The sequence below is a fragment of the Diachasma alloeum genome, unplaced genomic scaffold, assembly GCF_001412515.2.
Source record: "Diachasma alloeum isolate Michigan unplaced genomic scaffold, Dall2.0 Dall_scaffold_00777, whole genome shotgun sequence".
In the NCBI taxonomy this organism is placed as follows: domain Eukaryota; kingdom Metazoa; phylum Arthropoda; class Insecta; order Hymenoptera; family Braconidae; genus Diachasma; species Diachasma alloeum.
This window is the reverse complement of record NW_021680907.1, coordinates 32,626-38,641: the sequence shown is the minus strand read 5'-3', so window position 1 is coordinate 38,641 and position 6,016 is coordinate 32,626.

The window sequence follows — 6,016 nt, the reverse complement described above, 5'->3', positions numbered from 1 at the left end:
GAAATTAATTAGGATTTGGGGAATAGGCGTATGGAGTATTCTGAATTTCGGAGTACTGTTGATTTTTATTAAATCTATCTTAATTTTCGAGAAAATAGAAGAAAAACTGTAGAGGAGAAAATTTTAATTTATTCAGTACACCTCAGTGATGTTACCCTCAAATTTAACATGAGAAATCTTATTTTCATACTGGTAACAAATCAAGGAAGAACTAACATACTTTAATTACCTCATTTTCTCGATGATTTTTTTTTCTCGATTATTTTTGAGGACGAGAAGATTGGCAATGGAAAAAAAAATTTCAACATTTTTGAAATAAAATCACTCATTGTTCAGATATTTGCACTTTCAATGAGAAATCAATTAGGATTTGGGAGAATTGACTTATGGAATATCATTAATTTCGGAGCACTGTTGATTTTGATTTTTTTTTTAATTTTCGAGCGTTTTTAGGAGTTAATGAAAAAAAAATGCAGAGGAGAAAATATTAATATATTTTTTACCCCTCAGTTATATCAACCTCAAATTTAAAATGAGCAATTTTAGTCTCCTAATGGTAGCAGACCGCGGAAAAACTAATATATTTTAATTACCTCGTTTTTTCGAGGATTTTTGAGGACGAGAAAATTGTCAATGGAAAAAAAATCAACATTTTTTAAATAAAATCACTCATTGTTCAGATATTTGCACTTTCAATGAGAAATTAATTAGGATTTGGGAGAATTGACGTATGGAGTATCATTAATTTCGTAGCACTGTTGATTTTAATTATATTTTTTTTTATTATTTTCGAGCGATTTTAGGAGAGAATGGAAAAAACTGTAGAGGAGAAAATTTTAGATGTTAACCTTAACCCTTCAGAACTCGCGCTCAGCCACCGACCTTCGTTACTCGCGTGGTGAGCGCTGCGCCGCCCGTGCTTTCAGTAACGCAGCGTTGTCACGTTCATAGGTACGCGCCGAGCGTGCGGCGAGCGGGAAACAGCAACAGCGGAATTGAAAATTTTACATCCTTCGTTACTCGCACTGGGCGGCACGGCGCCGCTTTTGTGTATGAGCCTCAACAATTTATTATTTTTCGTAGCCTTGATGGATTTTCAGCGGATAAGAACCTTGCTAATCCATTCTAAATGATTCAAGCTAGGCATTCTAATTTTTTCAATTTTTTGAAAGCTCAATTTTGCAAGAGGCAAGCGAAAATTTGAAAAAGGCGGCGCGGCGCTTATAGCGCGAGTTCTGAAGGGTTAAATTTAACGAGAGCAATTTTATTCTCCTGATGGTAGCAGAGCGAGAAAGAACTAACATAATTTAATTACCTCGTCTTCTCGATGATTTCTTCCGATCACTGTTTTATTTTTGTATTTCACTCACAATTTGTTACACAAATAATCCAAAATTATGAAACACAGTATATACCCATTATAACTCCAAAACATCTTCACTCTACTTTTCCACGTGTTGACGCTCTAATAGACTACACGGTGACGTCATGCGCAAGCGCATTGAGTCGGAGAGAGGCTCTTGTGCGTGCGAGCGGTGCCGACATAGGGCACATTGTTCTCCAGGGGTTCTCCGATAGAACCTACCTGGAGGGGTAGAAATAGAGAATTGCGTTAAACTTTATCCCTGTAGGAGATACATGAAAATGTTTCCTACAAAAATTGTCGGAAATATTATAATAAAATTTATGAAAAAAAAAAAAAATTCATCGATTGGAAAAAAAGTTATAATGAATTTTAGGTCGTAATTCCGTGAAAATTGCTTCCCAATGGGGTAAAAAAATGAGACTTGAAGCTTGAACCTTTCTAAACATTCAATAAGACGGAAAAATTAAAAAAAAAAAATTGTTTTTGAATGTTTTTTTAAATTTTTCTCACTCTGAGTTTTTGAACGGCTCTGGGGGATGAACGACGCGAAATAGGGGTGAAGTGGTTAGGACCTTTTTTGTAGAGAATTTTGCGCTCTACAATTTTGTTTGATGCTTCACATCGTAGCTCGAGTATTTCTCGAGTTATTTCAGAAAAACACTTTTTTGGGGGTAATTTTCAATTTTTTTCACCCCTTACTGGAGGGTGAGTACCTTGATTAGCCTCGAATATTGATTATAAGTCAAAAATTGATTTTTACGCAAAAAAGCCGGCTGTTTCGCAGAACCATGTATTTCGGACCTTCTTTCACTGGACTATCAATTGAACCATACTCGTCTTGACTTAATTACATCAGCCATACGGCAGTCATTACGCGTTAGTCGGTCGCCTCTCTTCCGTAAATCAAAAGTATTTGCGAAAAAAAGTTAATTAACGATTAAAAAAAGGCAGGGGCATGTCAGAATAGGATGACTTTTCCAAACACTTATTTCAAAAAATAGTAAACGTTACACATGTGAAAAAGGGGGAACGTTAAACTCGTGTTATTTTTAGGGAGAGTCGTAGGACACGCGCACCCTCGCGCTAGACTCGACGAGACAAGCGGAGGGGGCACGAGTCGAGCTGAAGACTTGCTCGTCTCGTCTATCGTTCGGCTGCGCGTGTCCTACGACTCTTCCTAAAAACATTACCCCACCCGTATTAACATTCCCCCTTTTTCACACTTGTAACGTAATATACTATTCCTTAATTCACAAGTTGCAATATTGAATAAAGAGGAATTATGTTAAAGATCAATCAAGTGTTTTTGTTTGTGATCAAAACAAACACACAAAATAAAAGTCATTCGAAATCTCATTCGGGTAATAAAAAAATCTCTCCATGTATTACTGAAATTTTTTTCAATTTATTTTTTCCTTTATATCGTAAAAGGATATCGGTACTCCTCATTCCTACGGTCAGATTCCAATTATTATTATGAAAAGGAAATTAAAAAAGAATCAGAGAAGGATAATCGGCTAGAAAATGTTTTTTTCTCTTTTTTTACAACGGCAGGAACTTTAAGTCAATTTTTTTCTACATGTATTAGAGGGATATCAATATTCCAGCGAGAATATTCAAAAAACGCAAAAAAAGTGAGTGAAAAGAACTAAAAAAATTAATTTTTCAATGTTACCGGAAAGTTTTAAAATTGATACGTTTTTTCGAATAATGGAAGCATACCCATAAATTCGATTTCTATCCTTGTCTTTTCATAGAATGAATAGAATAAATGAAAGAAATTAAGGATTGGAGACTAAAAATTTTATCGGATTATTATTATTGGATTATGTGTAGGAATACTCAATAAAAACACATTAGTTTTATTCTTCAAAGTAAAACTCTTTAATGATCGCACGCAGAAGGTATATCTTTCTCCAACGAAGTCTCTAGGACGACTAACTAAAAGTCATGAGAGTTTTCACTCTCTGGACCCATTTGACAAAAGGCCCTTGTTTCAATTTTCTTCAGCCTCTCCTTTGTGACTCACCATGAGGACTGTTTTTCTACACGTCTCTATTTTCTAAGAAAAGCCATAAATGTCACCCTGAGTGTTTGGGTGGAAAAGAGAAAATGTTTAACTAAACTAAGAAATTAATTTTTGTATTCAGGCATGAATTCCAACAATTATTATGTAATAATAATTATTATTATTATTATCAAAACACCAAGAAATTTCAAAAATCGACGAGAATAGGAACCTTCCTGTGAACGAAGGAAAACACCACGATGAATTCAGGGAAGCGAAGCTTGAGAAACGGTGAGGTATTTTGAACACTCAATTAACTTGTATTGCCAAAAGCTCAGGCGTCAATTATTTTCCGTAGGCAGTAGCGGGTACCCGCGCGCAGTGCAATAGCACTTAGTCACCCCAACGACAAGTCTCACCCATTGCAAATGAGGACTGGCACGAAACATGAGTTTACTGCTAGGGTTCCCGCCACGAATCTCAGCGGGCCCCTTTGCGAGCCCCATCACTTTCGTTCCACGTAATAACGCCCGGTCTCTTGGAGAAAAAAAGTACAAACATTGTGAGTGACATTTCTGGTTGCGTTGCCTCAGAAATTGGAGAAATATAAAAAAAAATTAATATGGGATGTGTCTGCAAGGAGGGAGCCATCTCTCATTTTTTCTCATATGTATTTATGGTATAATAATATTTTTTCGTATGAAATAACAATCTCCATAAAGATTTTTCTTCCGAGCCGAGTCAAAGTAAATTAAAATTAAAAAGGTAAAACCTTGACATGAAAACCGAGGAGACTGTTACTATGAATGTTTTTCCGGTATCAAGAGTTTCAAAAGTAAATTTTATTTCTCATAATACTACAATGTATAGTTATACCTTGCTACGCCCCCTACTTGCTTCGCTCAAAAACCCCCATTGATCCCCCTGACCTTTGTGATCCTTAATCGGATCCTTGTCACTCTTATTTAGACCCTTGTTATCCTTATTTGGACCCTTAATCTGACCCTTGTGATCCTTAATTTGACCCTCGCGGCCCTTATTCTAACCCCCATAAGCCTTCATCTGACTCTCGTGACCCTTATTTTGACTCCCATGACCGTTATTTTGACAATTGAGACCCTCATTCTGACAGTATGATCCTTATTCTGACCCTCACGAACATTATTTTGATCCCCGTGACCCTAATTTTGACATTCGTGACCCTTAATTTTGGCGTCTTAATTTCGAGGACCAAATTTTCATCACCAGAAGTCGATTTCGATTTTCAGAATATAGAGAGATTCTGTTACTTGGAAATGGGGCAGTTCTTTATCGAACAAGTTATACCGAAAAATCTATTCATCAACTCCAAAAATACTGGAAAAGTAAATATTCCACGATGTCTTTAGTCAATGTAATGAAGACATTTTGCCCTTCACCTCATATCACATCTTGTTATCTATGTATGTCTACCTGACGCGTTGATATAAAAAATTCCATATCATCGTCATCTCATAGATGACTAAGTCTTCAAGAGACAGAATTCAGAAAAACATCCTTCTTATTTCAACTATATCAAAACATTGTTTTATTTTCCATTTCATGTTTCATACTTACTGGTGTAGACAACGCCATTGCTCGTGAATTCTACCGTATTCCCTGGAGGGCTCTGCTGCGATAGAAATAGAGGAAAAAATAATGATAATGGGAGGAACGAAGAAGAGAAGCAAGACAAAGTATCGAAGGAAAAACATTCTAGAGTCAAAAGTATTCCAATGATACCAAATCTCTTTCCGTCAACATTTCACTAACGGACTCATCCAATATTAAAACAGTCGAACAGGAATAACTTCAAATCCTATCAGCTCTCTTACCCCCTTCCCCTTCCCTATTGGAACCATTTTTGGCATGAATACTGGGCATAACTTTCAAACATGGAAATAGCGTAAAAAACAATAAACCGGGAATACTAGAAATAAGGGATGGAAAGTGGGAATAACAGAATGAAGTGCAGGTTGTACTTTTCGGGAAAAAAAATTTTTTGTACCATCAACCCCTCCGGCGATGCAATGAAGAATTGTTGGCGGTTTTATATGCGCCCACTGTACCGAATCATACAGGTATGATAACATTCCAATGGTTTACTACCATAGGACAATAAACTTGGTGCGAATGTGTATATAAGAGGAGGCGATAGGGTTACAATGATTCAAGTGGAGGTGGAGGTTTCAACTGGTGAAGCGGTTGACATGGTTCATTCATCCCAATGTGTGTGTTATGCACTCATCATGTTTCTCGGGCACAGTTGTTATGTACAGAAGCCCTTCCTGGAAGCGAGAAATGGTTGAAGAGGCAGTAAAATTTATACATGTGTGTGTGTGTGTGTGTGTGTGTGTGTGTGTGTGTGTGTGTGTGTGTGTGTGTGTGTGTGTGTATGTATGTATGTATGTGTACCTTGATTCCATATGGAGAAGGTAAAAGGTAGGAAAGGTACATGTGCGGAGAGTGATAAATATAAACTGAAGTAGTCACAGTACTGGTTCGAGCTGCAGGACGAATGCAGAGAGTAGCAGAAGACTGGGTCACATACTTTGATCAGGGTCTCTAGTTGATGGTGCATCCTTTGGACGTCATCCACATTCGTCCTCCCCCCCCCCCCCCCA